General features: G+C 47.7%; 1 long non-coding RNA gene across 2 annotated transcripts in view; it reads right to left on the bottom strand.

Annotated features, from left to right (window-relative positions):
* LOC143958283 (uncharacterized) overlaps positions 1 to 15,533 on the bottom strand; it is a 42,659-nt gene extending 27,126 nt beyond the window's left edge. The window contains exon 1 of one of the 2 annotated variants that reach the window (XR_013270116.1): positions 15,220 to 15,533. This is a non-coding gene — a long non-coding RNA (uncharacterized LOC143958283). Of the gene's footprint in view, positions 1 to 14,030; positions 14,054 to 15,219 lie in introns of those variants that run through there. The other variant, XR_013270117.1, reaches the window with a different exon arrangement.
* Between the last annotated feature and the right edge of the window lie 4,115 nt (positions 15,534 to 19,648).

The following is a 19,648-nucleotide window of genomic DNA, read 5'->3' as shown; positions in this document are numbered from 1 at the left end:
ATTGCATTTTGTGTTTACTTGTGTTGTCCTTGACTATTGTTTAAATTGGTTTGATGTTCCGAAACACTTAAGTGTGACAAACATGCAAAGGAACAGGAAATGAGGAAGGGGGCAAACACTTTTTCACACCACTGTATACTCAGAACAGCAGTATACAGGCGATGCAAACAAGACAGGGACTGTGTAGGTTTGTTGTGTTAAGTTGAATCTGTTTGTAATTTTCAACTGGTACATTTTTAAAGTGTAGCTCCAGTCAAAAAAACTATTTTTAAGCTTTTTGGAAAACATAGGGAAGGGTTATCACCCCTGTATAATTTGTTTTGTCGTACATCTTTTTTCATTTCACTTGCTGTTGTCTCCTTCCGTTTGCAAGTAGGAGATGTTTGTAAATTGGATGTTTGAAAGTAGGGGCCTGCCCTATATGCTCTGCAGAAATGGCGGAACAAGGTGTTGGTTTTGCCACAACATTGTAAGCCCTCAAAGTGACTCTTGGTGGGCGCTGGAGCGCCCTGCTGTGAACGATTATATCAAGAATTGTAATTACATGCCATTGTTGAACAGTGGTAGAAAAATTGACCTTTGGTGGTTGTGGTGCTGGTGCCACAACACTATAAGTCCTCACAGTTACTCTGGGTGGGCACAGGAACGGGCCCTCCTGTGAAATATTATATCAAAAATTGTAATTAAATGCCCCTGTTAAACAGGGGCAGAAAAATTGGGCCTTAGGCACTGGTGCTGGTGCCACAACACTGCAACCTCTCCCATATACTCTAGTTTTATTGCAGGAATTAGCCCTGCTGCAAAGCATTGCATCAAAAATTGTAATTAAATGCCCCTGTTAAACAGGGACAGAAAAATTGGGCCTTAGGCACTGGTGCTGGTGCCACAACACTGCAACCTCTCCCATATACTCTAGTTTTATTGCAGGAATTAGCCCTGCTGCAAAGCATTGCATCAAAAATTCCCCCCTGCAGAGCTGACAAAACATCCGCCCCAGTGTGGCTCCTGTCCCCCAAACAAACCAGCGCAAGCACGGCATGGCATCGTTTTGCCTGCGTACTTGCATAGCCCCTGGAACGCCTACGGAGCACCGCTGGTTCTGAGGACAGAGCACTGGAAGAGGCCATGGAGGAAGAAGAAGAGGAAGGGGTGGAGGAGAGAGGTGTGTCACAACCAATAGTAGCATTTTGGAGGCGTGGTGGCGGAACAACCTCCAACACTACTGCACCTTGTCCTGCATCCTTCCCAGCTGCCAGAAGAGTGACCCAATGGGCCGTGAAAGACAGGTAACGTCCCTGTCCATGCCTGCTGGACCATGAGTCAGCGGTAATATGCACCTTACCGCTGACCGCCCTGTCCAGCGAGGCAAGGACATTGCCTTCCACATGCCGGTAGAGAGCCGTAATCGCCTTCCATGAGAAAAAGTGGCGTTTGGGGACCTGCCACTGAGGAACCGCACATTGTACAAACTCACAGAAGGGGGCCGAGTCTACCAACTGAAAAGGCAGCAGTTAAAGTGCTAGCAATTTAGCCAAGCTAGCATTCAACCGCTGGGCATGTGGATGGCTGGGAGTGAACTTCTTTCGCCGGTCCAGCAGCTTGGGCAGGGTCATTTGCCTGCTATAATCGGACGTGGGTGTACTGCTAGCAGAGTGCCCGGAAGCACTTGGCTGTGACACACCTAATTCTACACCTTCATTCCTCTCAGTGCAGGTTTCAGAGAGGACTGAAGGTCTAGTGGGGTTGGAGATGCCAGCTGATGAGGAGCAAGGAGAGGTCCACTTTGTTCTTTGGTGTGGGTCTCTGAGGTACGCTTGCCAACGAGCTGCATGGCAGGTCAACATATGTCTGGTCAAGCATGTGGTGCCCAAGCGGCTGATGTTTTGGCCACGCGAGATACGCTTGAGACATATGTTGCAAATAGCAGCGGTGCGATCTGATGCACTCGTCTCAAAAAAGGCCCACACCAAAGAACTTTTAGAATAACGCGCAGAGGCAGCGCCCTGCACAAGCGGAGCTCTGCGGTGTGATTCAGTCGGTGTGCTGCCCCTAAGCTGGCCCCGGAGGGCATCCTGCCTCATTGGATATGTGCCTCCTCCTCCTCTCTCCTACCAGGCACCCACATGGAGTCAGTGCCCTCATCATCCCCTCCCTCTTCATCGCTGTAGCAAACCTGGCAGTATGCTGCAGCTTGTGGAACATGACTGCCAGATTGCTGTCCTTCTTGAGCATCCCCTCTCTCTGCATTCACGCTACTGCCTTCCTCTAGCTGAGTGTCATCATCAGAGCCTACAAAACACTGGGCATCCTCCTGGAGCATGTACCCAACACTGTGCTCAAAGAGTTCAGGAGACTCCTCAGGAGGACGTGGTGGGTCTAGGGAAGGAGTCACTGATGATGACTTTGAGACGAGGGAAGACGATGCGTTGGCAGCTGCTTTGCTAGTACCCTGAGACTGGGTGAGAGAGGATGAGGAGGATGAAGAGGGCTTGGTCATCCACTCTACCAAGTCGTTGGCATGTTGCGGCTCAACATGTCCAGGTGCCGAAAAGAAGGACAAGTGTGTCCCATGGCCACGTGCTGATGACGATGCACCGCGTCCACAACCAGCACTGTTGTCTCTAGACACAGAGCCTGCTTGCCCTCTTTTATCGGCTTGCGCCTGTCTGCCTCTCCTTGCTGGCCTTCCAGACATGGTAATGGCCTGAAGGGAGTTGGGTAAAACAGCAATTGGGTAGTGTATATTGTGCTGGAGGCACACAACACCCACTAACTCCTGCAGATGCCTTTATTATAGAACACCAGCAATAAAGGGTAGATAAAGGGGTATACTGTACTGGAGGCACACAACACCCACTAAGCCCTGCAGATGGTTCTATTAGAGAACAGCAATAAAGGGTAGATACAGGTGTATATTGTGCTGGAGGCACACAACACCCACTAACTCCTGCAGATGCCTTTATTATAGAACACCAGCAATAAAGAGTAGATAAAGGGGTATACTGTACTGGAGGCACACAACACCCACTAAGCCCTGCAAATGGCTCTATTAGAGAACAGCAATAAAGGGTAGATACAGGTGTATATTGTGCTGGAGGCACACAACACCCACTAACTCCTGCAGATGCCTTTATTATAGAACACCAGCAATAAAGGGTAGATAAAGGGGTATACTGTACTGGAGGCACACAACACCCACTAAGCCCTGCAGATGGCTCTATTAGAGAACAGCAATAAAGGGTAGATACAGGTGTATATTGTGCTGGAGGCACACAACACCCACTAACTCCTGCAGATGCCTTTATTATAGAACACCAGCAATAAAGGGTAAATACAGATGTATACTGTGCTGTGCTGGAGGGACACACAACTTCCAATAACTTCTGCAGATGGCAGATGGCTCAAATAGAGAAGAGCTATGTAGGTGGATATAGCGGTGTGTACTGGGTACAGAGCACGCAGACGCATCCTGCCTGTGGCCAATCATGGTTCTCCTCGCTGCCGGCGCTGTGATTGGCCAAGCATGCGGGGTCACAGTGCATGCTTGGCCAATCATGAGCCAGCAATGCACTGCGCCATCGCTGTGCATTGTGGGCCGTGAGCGCCACATGAATTTGGCGCGAACGGCCCATAACGTTCGGAATTCGCCGAACGGGCGAACAGCCGATGTTTGAGTCGAACGTATGTTCGACTCGAACACGAAGCTCATCCCTACCCATCACTTCTGTCAAGTGGTTTATGGTCTGATTTACAAAATGTGGACCATTATCACTATAAATCTTCTCTGGTATCCCAAATCGTGGAATGATATCTTTTAGTAAGGCTTTAGCTACTGTTAAGGTATCAGCACTTCCTGTGGGGAATATCTCTACCCATTTGGTCAATGCATCAATGATTACCAAACAATATTTCTTCCTTTCACATTTGTCTAATTCAATAAAATGCCTTTCCGTGGTCTTATGCCTCTCTGAGCATTGTGTCTTGCAGGTATAATGCATTGAGAACAAAACGTTTTTGAGTAGTTTGTAATGCCATAGGCTGCTACCACTTTATTTAGTATCTCACTCATCCCCCTGTTTGACACATGTGTTACTCCATGGGTCAAGAATGCTGCATACTTAACCACTTGAGATCCGCGCTATAGTCAAATGACGGCTACACAGGGGGGCCGTCTTTAATATTGATTGGGCCCTGGGCAAAAATTTTCTTAGGGCCCCCCTCCCCCCATGAAATTTCGCTCTCCACCTTCTCTGAGACATACATTAAATAGCAGCTAGACTGTATCAGATCAGGCAGCGATTGCGATTGGTTGCCAGAGGTTACAGCATATCATTACTGCTTACTGACTGGTTGCTAGAGGTTATAGCACTCCTTAAGGTTCACTGATTAGTTGCTAAAGGTTACAGCACATGATTTCTGCTTGTTGATTGGCTGCTAGAGATTACTGTACAGTAATACTGCTCGCTGGTTGCTGTAGGTTACAGCACATCATCTCCTCACTGCAGGGGGCATGATATACATATGAATGCTGCCTTTTTTACATATCAATGACGTTGGCCTCAGCTATTTACATATGCATGTCACTGCTATTTACATATGAATGCTGGTTATTCACATGTAAACACAGGGTCTAAAGGTGAGTTGTCTGTACACATCAATAGGTAGAGCTGGGCAGCGTTAGTAGCAGCACTTTACACTGAGATATCAGGACACAGCACAGGACTAAAACCTCCAGGGACAAGGGAATGTAAACTTGGATAGTTGGCAAGTATGAGGCAGCTGCTTTGGGCCCCACAACAATGGCAGGGCCCAGGGCAGCTGCCCCTTTTGCCCTGCCTTAAAGACGGCCCTGCGGCTACAGCGCGGATCTCGATTGTCGGGACTACGTCTATTACCGTTGTCCCCTTTAATGGCTCCCGGGAGTGCGCATCGGGGAAAATCTGTGTTCGCTGTGTCCCCTGGACACAGCCAATCACAGATCGCTGTAAACGGCCAATCACAGCGGCCGTTTACAGCGCGATCGCCGCCTCCAATGGGTGATGATCTCAAATGTAAACAAATGAGATCATTTCCCATTGCCAAATCTGTTTCCTCACACAGAGACAGCGTGTGAGGAGAGAGATTCTGTGAGTTGAAATAACAAGTGTTATTAGTGCCATCTGTGCCCGCCAGTGCCCACCTGTACCCCGCCAGTGCCCATCTGTACCCCACCAGTGCCCATCTCTACCTTGCCAGTGCCCATCTGTACCCCGCCAGTGCCCACCTGTACCCACCTGTGCCCACCTGTGCCACCTGTGCACCATCTGTGCAACGTCAGTGCCCATCTGTGCACCGCCATTGCCCGCCAGTGCCCATCTGTGCACCGCCAGTGCCCACCAGTGCCAATTGGTGCCCATCTGTACCAATCGGTGCCCATCTGTACCATCTGTGCCACCTCAGCAGTGCCCATCTGTGCCGCCTCAGCAGTGCCCATCTGTGCTGCCTCAGTGCCCATCTGTGCCGCCTCAGCAGTGCCCATCTGTGCCCATCTGCTGCCTCATCAGTGCACATCTGTGCAATAAATCTGCACATCTGTGCAATAAATCAGTGCACATCTGTGCCGACCCATCAGTGCCCATCTGTGTCACCTCAGCAGTGCCCATCTGTGCCGACTCAGCAGTGCCCATCTGTGCCGCCTCAGCAGTGCCCATCTGTGCCCATCTGCCGCCTCATCAGTGCACATCTGTGCAATAAATCTGCACATCTGTGCAATAAATCAGTGCACATCTGTGCCGACCCATCAGTGCCCATTTGTGCCGCCTCAACAGCGCCCATCCGTGCCACCTCAAAAGCGCCCATCTGTGCCACCTCAAAAGCGCCCATCTGTGCCACCTAAACAGTGCACATCTGTACAATCAGTGCACATCTGTGCCGACTCATCAGTGCACATATGTGCCGACTCATCAGTGCACATCTGTGCCGACTCATCAGTGCCCATCTGTGCCACCTCATCAGTGCCCATCTATGCCACCTCTGTGCTGCTTCAACAGTACACATCTGTGAAAGTGGTCAGCCTTCGCGCCGCTAAGTGGTAATGAGTGACTAAAGTGGAACAAAATCCAAAATCAGAATTAATGAAACACAGATGCTGTGAAAAAGAACCTGAGTGATATAAAGTGCAAATGCTAACTAAAAAATGCAGCAGGACAAAATAGTGAACACAAACGATCAAATAATGGATATAGAGGGGTGGGTCCTGCGCAAATCGTGCCACTCAAATAAAATACACAAATTCAAACTAATATAAATATGTGCATACATATAATGCCGTGAAAAATATAGTCCATAAAACAGCACGGATAAAAATATAAAAAATGGAGAAGGGATCAATGATAGAATAATGATAGAATGTCCGCTACTCAAGGCTCCCAGAACTCTCACCTTCAAACGAAGTGAATAAGCAAATCAAACAAACTCCAGGATTCTCTTATTTCATTCATAAATAATAGCCATCAGGAAATCCAAAGGAGGGATGTAGTGATACAATTCCGCCACTAGAGGGCCAGTCCCAGCTTATAGAATAGGTAATATGGATCTTCACTTCTATTCCACACTGTATGGCTCAAAATAAGAGAGAGGAGGGGGAGAGAGAAAAACAGGAGACTTCCATAGTGTAGTAGTTTAAAAAACGGCAGGTAGATTTATTAAGAAGCAGTAAAGACTCTCACATTTTGATTGCAAAAAACAAACACAATCAGGAAGAGGGTGTAATGGCGACTTCCGCCCGTCTTACTCTACTTCCGGTTCGTCCTCTGGCCACTCCCTACGCGTTACGTCATGTGACTTCTTCATGGTCCCCATGATCCCCATGAAGAAGTCACATGACGTAACGCGTAGGGAGTGGCCAGAGGACGAACCGGAAGTAGAGTAAGACGGGCGGAAGTCGCCATTACACCCTCTTCGTGATTGTGTTTGTTTTTTGCAATCAAAATGTGAGAGTCTTTACTGCTTCTTAATAAATCTACCTGCCGTTTTTGTAAACTACTACACTATGGAAGTCTCCTGTTTTTCTCTCTCCCCCTCCTCTCTCTTATTTTGAGCCATACAGTGTGGAATAGAAGTGAAGATCCATATTACCTATTCTATAAGCTGGGACTGGCCCTCTAGTGGCGGAATTGTATCACTACATCCCTCCTTTGGATTTCCTGATGGCTATTATTTATGAATGAAATAAGAGAATCCTGGAGTTTGTTTGATTTGCTTATTCACTTCGTTTGAAGGTGAGAGTTCTGGGAGCCTTGAGTAGCGGACATTCTATCATTATTCTATCATTGATCCCTTCTCCATTTCTTATATTTTTATCCGTGCTGTTTTATGGACTATATTTTTCACGGCATTATATGTATGCACATATTTATATTAGTTTGAATTTGTGTATTTTATTTGAGTGGCACGATTTGCGCAGGACCCACCCCTCTATATCCAGTACACATCTGTGCCACCTCATCAGTGCACATCTGTGCCATCAATCAGTGCACATCAGTGCCACCTCATCAGTGCCCATCAGTGCAGGCTTAACACCAGCAACCATGTCTAAACGAGTCTTTTCCGCCGAGGAGGCGTACAAAATTCTTTCCACGGCCGACGAGAGCAACGGGGAGCTCTCCTCTTCAGATTCTCTTTCAGATTCGGATTCTGAAGCCGACATAAATTATGAGCCAGTCCTCAGCAGTGAAACACTGACTGAATCCGAGGAGGAAGATATCTGGCCCATCAAACAAAGGCGTTCTAGTGAGGCAGTGCCGTCCACCAGCACCGAAGTGCCATCCACCAGCACCGCAGTGCCCCGGCAAGAAAGGCCAAGTACCAGTGGGCTGTCATCTCAGCCCCAAAGGGTTAGGAGCCATGCCGGCCTTCCCTATGCCCTTCAGAACCCCTTATGGCTTCCTCCTAATTCGGGAGAGGCCAATGTTCCCCCTTTCACTGCCCAGCCAGGAGTCCAGGTAGACACGGAGAATTTTACCCCAATAGATTTTTTTCATTTCATTTTTACGGAGGATATGTTGTCGTCAATTGTGGCCCAGTGCAACCTGTATGCACAACAATTTATTTTGAAAAATCCGACATCTTATTATGCCCGTCCCTACGAATGGAGAGACCTAACGGTGGAGGAGTTTTTCTAGGCCTCACATTTAACATGGGACTCAACAAAAAAAATCAATTGCGTATCTATTGGTCAACCCACCCCCTCCACCACACACCGCTCTTCTCCGCGGTAATGCCCAGAACCAGGTATCTGATGATCATGAGGTTCTTACATTTCAGCGACAATACCCAGTGCCTTCCACGAAATGACCCAAATTACGACAGGCTTTACAAAATTCGACCAATACTTCATAATTTTTCACAAACATTCCCCAAATTGTTTACCCCGGACCAACACATATGTGTGGATGAGTCCCTTATTAAATTTAGTGGTAGGCTTAAAATGAAGCAATTTATGCCCAGCAAAAGGGCCCGCTATGGAGTGAAGATCTACAAATTATGCGACCGAGCCACAGGGTACACATATTCATTCATAGTGTACGAAGGGAAGGACACCCAGCTGCAGCCCCCTAATTGTCCAGACTACTTGGGATCCAGCGGGAAAGTTGTTTGGGACCTCATATACCCCCTATTGGATAAAGGCTTCCACCTGTATGTAGACAACTTCTACACATTTCTGCCCCTGTTCCACAACCTTCACCGGAAGAAGACGCCAGCATGTGGCACCGTAAAAAGGAATCGGAAGGGCTTTCCTCAAAGTCTTGTGAATAAGAAGCTGCGAAAAGGAGAAACCGCAAGTCTGAGAAACAAGGAGGTTCTGGCAGTGAAGTGGAGGGACAGAAGGGATGTATATATGTTGTCTTCTATCCACAATGATACGTTCGTGGAAATCCCCAGAAGGAATGGCCCCGTAAAAAAAACAAAATGCATTTATGAATACAATTTGTTCATGGGGGGAGTCGACTTCAACGACCAAATGATGGAACCATATCTTGCCACAAGACGGACATACCATTGGTACAAAAAAGTAGCAATTTTTTTTTTAATTGGCCATTTACAATTCCTATGTCATCTACCGCAACTCCACCCAAAACCCCAAACGTTTCTTTGGCTACCAGGAGGAAGTTTTCACTGCCCTTATTTTCCCAAACGGCCCACCAGAAAATATCCGATCAGATGTTGTTAGTCGACTCTCCGAGCGCCACTTTCCCGATAAAATCCCTCCCAAACCAACAGGCCAAAGACGTCAAAAAAGATGTAAGGTGTGTACCAGAGCAGGAGTCAGAAGAGACACATCTTATTATTGTGCACAATGTCCTTCCCAACCAGGCCTCTGCATAGGCGACTGTTTTCGGCGTTACCATACTTCAATACATTTTTAGTGAAGTATGGTAAACATAATCCTCAGTTTCTGCCTTCATACACCTTCACACCCCTTATGCCACTGCCTGCTCTGTAACTGACCCTGGCTTGTTATTTGGCCACTCTTATGCCTGCCGATTCTGTACATACCGTTGCCTGATCTGGAACTGACCCTGGACTGTTATTCGACCATGCTTCTGCCTAACGATTCTGTACATACCTCTGCCTGATCTGGAACTGACACTGGACTGTTATTCGACCATGTTTCTGCCTAACGATTCTGTACATACCTCTGCCTGATCTGGAACTGACCTTGGACTGTTTGACCACGATATTTGCCTGCCTCTTGGACTGATCTTGTATTCTGCAACTGGACTAGTGGGATTCAACACGGGGTCTCACATATGTGAGGGGCTCCAGTATAGTTTTTCTGGATGAAGAAAACATTTTTCTTTGTTTTCTTATTTCTAGATTAGGGTCTGGAGACTCGGAGGCTTCAAAGAGATTTGGGAGGGAGAAGCCTCTACCCCTATCCCCATTCTGTCCTGAACGAGGCTCTACTTCTGTCTGCTTCCTGTAGGACTTACTGCCGTCATGCCGCACTGACCACACCACATGGACCTGCCTACTACCAGGACCAATATTTTTGGCACTGCTGACAATATCTCTGCACTGACCCTGGACTGTATATGGACAGTATCCCTGCCTGCTGCCTGAAAAATTGTGTTCGCTGTTGCTGACCAAGTCCCTGCCTGCTGCCTGGACCAGTGATATCCTCCTGTGGACAACTGCGCTTCTAAAACCACAGGTAATCTTTTCTTTACCCTTTGCTCAGCATAATGTATTTGGGGGTGTAATTCTTGGTATGTGCAGGCTATGTGTCCCTGGAACGCCGACTGTGTTCCTTGCATGTTGCGCCTCTGTATGTGGCCAGGCTGTGTAAACGTCTCACACATGTGGTATTGCCATACTCAGGAGGAGTAGTAGAATGTATTTTGGGGTGTTATTTTTGCTATGTAAATGCTATGCGTTGGAAATATCTTATAAACGGACAACTTTGTGTTAAAAAAAAATGCGTTTTCATTTTTTTCCACATTTTCCAAAAACTTCGGGAAAAAAATGAACCATTGAAAAGACTCATTATGCCTCATAGATTATACGTTGGGGTGTTAGCTTTCCAAAATGGGGTCGTTTTCTGGACGTTTCCATTGCCCTGGTGTTTCAGGGCCTTCAAAACTGTAAGGCCGCGTACACACGGGCGGACTGTTCGCCCAACTTTGTCCGCTGAACAGTGTTTCGGCAGACAGTCCGCTCGTGTGTGGGCTTCAGCGGACAGTTTCAGCGGACAGTCTGACGAACAAAGTTTTTCGGAATTTCTGTAAAACTGTCCGCTGAAACTTGGTTTGAGCGGACAGTCCGCCCGTGTGTAGGCTTGTTCGTCAAACTAAGTTCCGTGCATGCTCAGAAAGGATTTACACGGCGAAGGTTGCATTGCAGTGTATTGGACGTCGTATTTTTCGTCCCGTCGTACGTGCCGTTCACGTCATCGCGCAAGTTTCAGCGGACTGTTCGTTCGTCGTGTGTGGTCAAGTCCGTCCATGCTAATTTTGAGCGGACTGTCCGCTCAAACTGTTTGACGAACAAAGTTGGGCGAACAGTCCGCCCGTGTGTACGCGGCCTAATAGGTGGTTGAGAAATGAAATGTGCAATTTATGCTCCTAGAATGTCTGAAGGTGCTACTTCAAAATTAGGCCTCTGTATGTGGTCAGGCTGTGTAAAAGTCTCACACATGTGGTATCGTTATACTCAGGAGGAGTAGGAGAATGTATTTTGGGGTGCCATTTTTGTTATGTAAATACTATGTGTTGGAAATACCTTTTAAATGGACAACTTTGTGTAAAAAAAAAAAAAGCGTTTTCATTTTTTTCCACATTTTCCAAAAACTTCTGGAAAAAAATTAACCATTGAAAAGACTCATTATGCCTCATAGATTATACGTTGGGGTGCTAGCTTTCCAAAATGGGGTCATTTTCTGGACGTTTCCATTGCCCTGGTGTTCCAGGGCCTTCAAAACTGTAATAGGTGGTTGAGAAATGAAATGTGTAATTTATGCTCCTAGAATGCCTGAAGGTGCTACTTCAAAATTAGGCCTCTGTATGTGGTCAGGCTGTGTAAAAGTCTCACCCATGTGGTATCATTATACTCAGGAGTAGGAGTATGTATTTTGGGGTGTTATTTGTGGTATGCACATTCCATGTGGGAGAAATAAGCTATTACAATGAAAATTTTGTGAAAAAAAAAAAATCTTAATTTTGCAAAGAATTGTGGTAAAAAATGACAACTTAAAATAACTCACCATGCCTCTTACTAAATACATTGGAATGTCTACTTTCCAAAAAGGGGTAATTTGGGGGGCATTTGTACTTTCCTGGCTTGTTAGGGTCTCAAGAATGGAGATAGGCCTTAGTACATCAGATGTGATCTTTTTTTGCAAATCTTTATGATTTGCACCATAGCTTGTAGACTCTATAAATTTCACACAGATCATATAATATGCAATAATTTGGGTTATTTTTACCAAAGATGTGTAGTAGTATAAATTGTGGCCAAAATTTATGAAGAAAAATTGCTAATTTGCAAAATGTTATCACAGAAACGAAGAAAAATTCATTTTTTTTCAAAATTTTCGGTCTTTTTTCATTTATAGCGCAGAAAAGAAAAAACCGAGAGGTGATCAAATACCACCAAAAGAAAGCTCTATTGGTATGACGAAAAGGACAAAAAATCATTTGGTTACAGTGTTGCATGAATTGTCATTCAAAGTGTGAGAGCACTGAAAGCTGAAAATTGGTCTGGGCATGAGGGGGGTTTAAGTGCCCAGTAAGCAAGTGGTTAAATAAAGTCTTTGGCGGGACTGGTTTGTTCTCTGGAGAGATAAATATGACCTCCTGGAGGGTGTTATTTGTTTTAGAAGATTATTTACTCTCGCATTTGAATCTGCGTGATTTGGAGCAAGAGGGAGTCCCCTATTCCCTTGGTGGTCTACTGCACATGGTTCCCAGTCTCCTTTTACTAAGGCCCAATCTGGCCCCAATACACGTCTGATTGCCCGCTCTACCTCCACCCCATTTAAGTTATAGCTATCTCGTAGCCCTAGAATATTTTCCACAAATTCTGCTGGACCTAATTTGGGGTGCTTAATATGTTAGGTGGCTTTTTGCACATCACTTTCAGTCCAGGGCCGATATATGGTCATAGTAAGAGGCTGGACTTGTCCATTTATGTTTTGGCCTGCCATTGGATTAGGGACCTCAATCAGAGGGCACATATTCTCCTCCTCGTCCTCCCCAGGGTATCTTGTGGGAGCTCTTCGATTTCGGGCTTCCCCCGCCTGTGCCCACCCCTTAGCAATGGCTTCCATTAATGTCCATTAATGTCTCTATCATGGATCTGTTTAACCTAGGGCTGTCATGGGCTGCTTGTGCAATAGGGGAGACACCCAAGCCTTCCTATGGGGGCTGGTTGGGTCCCTTCTGAGGGGTGGAGGCTTGAAGGGGAAGAGGGTGTGACTGCAGGATGAAGGGGTTAGTTCCAGCCCCCTGCGGCAGGGTGGGATATGTTGGTTGTGGAGGGGGCGGGGCATGATAGGGCGGTGGTTGCTGCACTATACACATAGTATCATCTTCTTCATCAACCAAAGGCAACTGCATTTGGGATTTATTCCTTTGGTTTGATTTAGCTTTACTTTCTGCTCTTCTCTGCGCTTGTTGCAACCATTCCTCTGTTACCGTATATACTCGAGTATAAGCCGAGATTTTCAGCCCCTTTTTTTAGGCTGAAAGTGCCCCCCTCGGCTTATACTCAAGTCACCGCCGTCTGTCTACCCGATCAGCGTGTCGTGCAGACAGACGGCGGCCATTCCACTATTCAAAAGCCGCGCCTCCCTGTTTGTGATAGGCGGAACACTCAATTTCCCAGCAGTCAGTGGTCCGCCTATCACGGACATCCGCTCATCCTCATACTACGGACGAGGATGAGAGGATGTCCGTGATAGGCGGAACACTGACTGCTGGGAAATTGAGTGTTCCGCCTATCACAGACGGAGGCGCAGCTTTTGAACAGTGGAATGGCCGCCGTCTTTCACAGACGAGGAGAAGAGGTGCGGCGATCCTGGCATGTTTTTACATGCAGATCGCTGCAGAAGGACACAGGCTGCAGAAGGACAAAGAGGCACAGGACACAGGTAGGCTGGACACAGGGATGGACACACAGGGATGGACACACAGGGATGGACACACGGATGGACAGGCATGTCTCACCCTCGGCTTATACACGAGTCAATACGTTTTCCCATTTTTTTTGTGGTAAATTAGGGGCCTCGGCTTATATTCGGATCGACCTATACTCGAGTATATACGGTACTTGAAGTCCATATCGCTTCTGATCCTTTGGTCCAAACATTTTAATTCTATCTACTAAAGCTTGACAACCCCTCACTGTTAGTTTCCCATTAAACCCACAGTCCTTTTCCCACTTACGGCAATATTTAACATTCTTTGGACTTTTACCATGCATACATTTCTTATCACCTTCTAATGGTACATTTGGTACACAGCAACAACACAAACCAGCACAAGAAATACCTTTGCAGAGTCTATTCCCCATGTCTCTCTCTCTCTCACACACACACACACACACACACACACACACCAAAAAACAAAAAAAGGGAAGTGCACTAGAAGTCCGTGGGGGGGGGGAGGGTGAGTCCATTTTTTTTTAACCACAAATCTGCAGGGACACAGATATATATATATATCTCTGCCTTAGCAAACAAATTCCCTACCCTTAGCATTTAAGCGGCCCTTTTATCAATTTGTAAACCACCAGACTAGCAACCCTTGGATCATGAACAATAAGAATACAAGAAAAGCAAAAATATCAAGACACTCCACACTCAGTAGAGAATTAAAAAAAAAAATCGCTGCAGTAAGGTTAAACATGAGGAAGAAAGACCAAGAGAGTTAGTCTCATGTGTTAACAAATGCAGCAAAAGGAACAGTGCTGGAAATATTGCTCTCGAGAGAAAAAGAGAAAAAGAATCGATCTATGGGGGGGAAGTGTTGCTGAGAAAGTTAGCCTACTCGCACATTCACTTCCTCTTTTGTCTCAACCATCAAAAACCTGAAATGGCCACCGTGACTCTCTGTAATCTATCCAGAATACTTGTAGTCACTATTCACAACAATTATCAATCATCTTCCGGTACCTTATATTTTTTGTAATCTGTCTCGGACAGCGGGCTACGTCTATTTACCAGAGGCAACGTCTCCAAGTGCCTCTGTCTTCGGCCCCTGTGTCACCTAGCCACAGTGCCGGTGTCTTGTCACATAACGTCCTCCATCCGATAGTGTCCGCTGCGTACTGCGCGTGCGCAGTACACAGCAACACAGATTCCGAAAATTGCCGAGGATGAACAGCGCCTGCGCCGTGAGTCCAGGTTCTATCCCCACTATCCAAGTGGACATAGAGTAGGAATAAAAAAGAGCCGAGTGCAGCGAGGCCGAGCCCGAAGCGTGGCGAGCGAAACTCGCCTGCGAGGGGCCCTCTAATATTCACAACCCTATGTCCGCTTGGATGGTGGGGCTACCACCTCTGCCGCTCAGCTTCGGAGATTTTCCGAAGCTTCGTCTGCTCCGTACTGCGCATGCGCAGTACGGCCCGGACACTATTTGATGGCCAGACATTATACGGCAGAACACCGGCATACTCAATAAATAAAAAAAAATAAAAAAATGACCTTGAGTAGAAGAGAAAAGAAAAGATCTGTCTTACCTTTCACAGACGGAGGACTGGATTGAATAAATCCAGTAGCAGAGCTTAGGTGTGGTCCCGGAACCGACCAGCATCTTTTTACCACTTAACTTGAATGGGAGGACCTAGGTCTCGGCGAGAGGGAGTCTGATACTGACCCATATTTTGGACGGAACCGTTCGATCCACCACCTAATCCTTGCTTCCGGCTCGAAAGGACCATGATGTCAGTAAAATTCCATTCTCTTACTGATCAGTCAATTCCGGTCATGTTGATTAGAAGACAGATTTATTACAGATGTACAGTACAAACGGATGAGGGACCCTTTCAGCAGAAGGTCCACAGAAAAATCACACATATAAACCTGTAAGCAACTACTTTATAGTAATATTTGGCAACCTGCCATTGGCTAAGGCACACTGGTGACTCATGGTGCATTGTCAGCTTTATTGCAAAATCCAGAGTGTCTTTACAAGGTTTTCTATTATGTAACATCTGCTAGTTTCTTAAGTATTGCCCCAGGCCTTGGTCAGGACTTAAGAAAGTTGCATAAACATTAAGCCAGCGCCCTTTTTAGCTACACAAATTACATATAAGGAACAAGGCAAATATCGATATCACCTGCAATTCTTTGCATATTTCTTATCATAAGCGTACATTGATTGGTTTGCGCAAAATTTATAGCGCCTACAAAATAGGGGATAGATTTATGGCATTTTTAAAATTATTTTCTTTTACTAGTAATGGCGGTGATTTTTATCGTGACAGGCGACATTGCAGCGAACACATCGGACACTTTTGACACTATTTTCAGACCATTGGCATTTATACAGCAATCAGTGCTATAAAAATGCACTGATTACTGTATAAATGTCGCTGGCAGGGAAGGGGTTAACACTAGAGGGGGTGATCAAGGGGTTAACTGTGTTCCCTAGGGAGTGATTCTAACTGTAGGAGGAGGGGACTGACTAGAGGAGGAGCCCAATCGGTGTTCATACTTAGTATGAACACACAATCGGTCTCCTCTCCCCTGACAGGATGTGGATCTGACACAGATCCATGGTCCTGCTCTATAACGAGCGATTACAAGTGCCCGGCGGGCATCGCGGCCACCAGGCACGCGCATCCACTCCTCGGTAACGTGGTGCGTGTGCACCCCCTATACTGCCAGGAAACTGAGGACATCATATCATGCCCGTCCAGGATGTGAGATCCCATCTGCGGACGTCATATGACTATGGGCGGGTAAGTAAGTGGTTAAGTATGAAAAATTAATGGTGCATCCAGTTTTTGTTTGTTTTTTGGTTATTTTTTGCGCTTTTTTCAGCCACTCCAATTAAAGGGGTTAACTGTGTTACCTAGGGAGTGATTTTAATTGTGGGGGGGGAGGGGACTGACTAGGGGAGGAGACCGATCGGTATTCATACTTAGTATGAACACTTGATCTGTCTCCTCTCCCCTGACAGGGTGTGGATCTGACACAGATCCACGGTCCTGCTCTGTAACGAGCAATTGCGGATACTGGGCACTCGCATCGGCTCCTCGTGACGCAATGCACGTGCGCCCCCTATATCACCAGGAAACCGAGGATGTCATATGACGCCCGTAGGGTTGCCACCTGTCCGGTTTTCACCCGGACAGTCTGGATCTTGACACATGTGCCCGGGTTTCCGCCTGCTGGAAACCCGGGCACACATTCCACGGACCTATGGCCGCCAGATCTCTGTCCCCGGCCGCAACATCTAGAGGGGCTGTGCGCATGATTCCGTGCCCGCTATCACTATGACACAGGTGCACTGCGCTCTGAGCCAGCAGGAGCCCTGCGATTGGCCGAACGGGCCATGGGCGGGGCAGGCCGGGCGGCAGACATGGGGGTCTGTGAATGGCCCTGCGGAGCTGGTGCTGGTCAGGTGTGGAGGCGGGGGTGGGGCTGCACTGTGGATTTGATCATCGTGCCTGCTTCCTCCCGGAGTCCTGCCTCACGATATGTTTCCTGAGGTCTCATCTGCTCTGTCAGCTCCTCTGTGTGCCCCCCATCTCCTCTGTGTGACCCCCTCCTCCTCTGTGTGACCCCCCATCTCCTCTGTGTGACCCCCCTCCTCCTCTGTATGACCCCCCATATCCTCTGTGTGCACCCCATCTCCTCTGTGTGACCCCCCATCTCCTCTGTGTGACGCCCTCCTCCTCTGTGTCCCCTCTCCTCCTCTGTGTCCCCCCTCCTTCTCTGTGTCCCCCCTTCCTCCTCTATGTGACCCCCCTCCTCTGTGTGACCCCCCTTCTCCTCTGTGTGACCCCCTCCTTCCTCTGTGTGACCCCCACTCCTTCCTCTGTGTGACCCCCACTCCTTCCACTATGTGACCCCCCTCCTTCCTCGGTGTGACTCCTCCCTCCTCTGTGTCACCCCCTCCCGTGTCACTCCCCCTCCTCTGTCACCCCCTCCTTTGTCACCCCCTCCTCCTCTGTGTCAGCTCCCCCTCCTCTGTGAAAGCTCCACCTCCTCTGTGTCAGCTCCCCTTCCTCGCTCACCCCCTCTCGCTCACCCCCCATCTCTCTCTCTCACTCACCCCTATCTCTCTCTCTCTTGCTCACCCCCATCTCTCTCTCTCACTCACCCCCTCTCTCTCTCGCTCACCCCCTCTCTCTCGCTCACCCCCTCTCTCTCGCCCACCCCCTCTCTCTCTCGCCCACCCCCCTCTCTTTCTCTCTCTCGTCCACCCCCTCTCTCTCTCTCGCCCACCCCCCTCTCTCTCTCGCCCACCCCCTCTCTCTCACCCACCTCCCTCTCTCTCTCTCTCGCCCACCCCTCTCTCTCTCTCGCCCACTCCCTCTCTCTCTCTCGCTCACCCCCCTCTCTCTCTCTCGCTCAACACCCTCTCTCTCTCTCTCAACAAACTCTCTCTCTCTCGCTCAACACCCTCTCTCTCTCTCTCTCGCTCAACACCCTCTCTCTCTCGCTCACCCCCCTTCTCTCTCCCTCTCTCTCGCTCACCCCCTCTCTCTCTGCCTCTCGCTCACCCCATCTCTCGCACCCACCATTTTTTTCTCTAATCCCCCCTCTTGCACCTCCACCTTCTCATCCCCATCCTCTCACCCCCACCCCCTCTCTCTTATCCCCATCCCTCTCACCCCCACTCTCACGCCCTTTCACTAACCCCCCCTCCCCTCTCTCACCCCCTACCACCGCCTCTCTCTCACCTCCTCCTCTTACCTTCCCCTTTCTCGCCTCCCTCCCCCCACCTCTTTCCCTCCTCAGGGGATGGGGGCCCAATAATTGCTAACAGCAGCCTAGTGAGTGAATGCACAATTTCACATGTGTCCTAAATCCTGTGTTTTGCCGGCACACTTCTCCCCAAGGCTCCCCACACAATGGAAAGAAGGAAAACAGCACTACAGTAGAGGAGCTCCACCCCCAAACTCCAGCTCCCACACTTCCTGGCTCGAAGCGGCTCTCGGTAAGGCAGTCCAATGGGGGTCTTTTGGGGCAGGGGACACTAATGGGTGGGTTCCCTGATCTAATTGAGGGGGGGGACCAATATAAGGAAGGGGAGTCTGTGGGGAGGGAGGTGGACGATGTCACCAGGGCAGAGGACGGTGTCGGTAGGGCAGAGGACAGTGTCGGTAGAGCAGAGGACGGTGTCGGTAGGGCATTGGATGGTACCAGTAGTTTCAGTAAAATCCTATAGTGCATACCACAAAAAAATTTGCCATGCGCCGCTAAAGTGTTCGGGTTTGGCTTGAGGAAAAAGTGGCAACCCTAGACGCCCATCCAGCATGGGAGTTCCCATCTATGGATGTCTGTGTCAGATCCACATCCTGTCAGGGGAGAGGAGACAGATCATGTGTTCATACTAAGTATGAACACCCTGATCGGTCTCCTCCCCTAGTCAGTCCCCTCCCCTCACAGTTAGAATCACTCCCTAGGTAACACAGTTAATCCCTTTAATTGGAGTGGCTGAAAAAAGCGTAAAAAAAACAAAAAAAAAAAAAACAGGATGTACCATTAGTTTTTCCTTTTTTTTTATTTTGACTTTTTGCTATAATAAATATCCCACATTTTAAAAAAAAATGTCTTCAATTTAGGCCGATATGTATTCTACGTATTTTTGGTAAAAAAATCGCAATAAGCATATATTGATTAGTTTGCGCAAACGTTATAGTGCCTAAAAAATAGGGGATAGATTTATGGCCCTTTTTTAAATTTTTTTACTAGTAATAGTGGCGATTTTTATCGTGACAGGCGACATTGCAGCAAACACATCGGACACTTTTGACACTATTTTGAGACCATTGGCATTTATACAGCGATCAGTGCTATAAAAATGGGAGTGATTCTAACTGTGGGGGAGGAGGGGACTGACTAGGGAAGGAGACAGATGTCATATGTCTATGGGCGGGTAGGGAAGTGGTTAAGTTTGAAAAATTAATGGTACATCCTGTTTTTTTTTTTTTG

Source organism: Lithobates pipiens, unplaced genomic scaffold (genome assembly GCF_037356315.1).
Source record: "Lithobates pipiens isolate NorthernLeopardFrog02 unplaced genomic scaffold, aLitPip1_a1.2 Scaffold_60, whole genome shotgun sequence".
NCBI classification, from domain to species: domain Eukaryota; kingdom Metazoa; phylum Chordata; class Amphibia; order Anura; family Ranidae; genus Lithobates; species Lithobates pipiens.
Note: the sequence above shows the minus strand (reverse complement) of the source record. Positions and strands in the feature narration are given on the sequence as shown.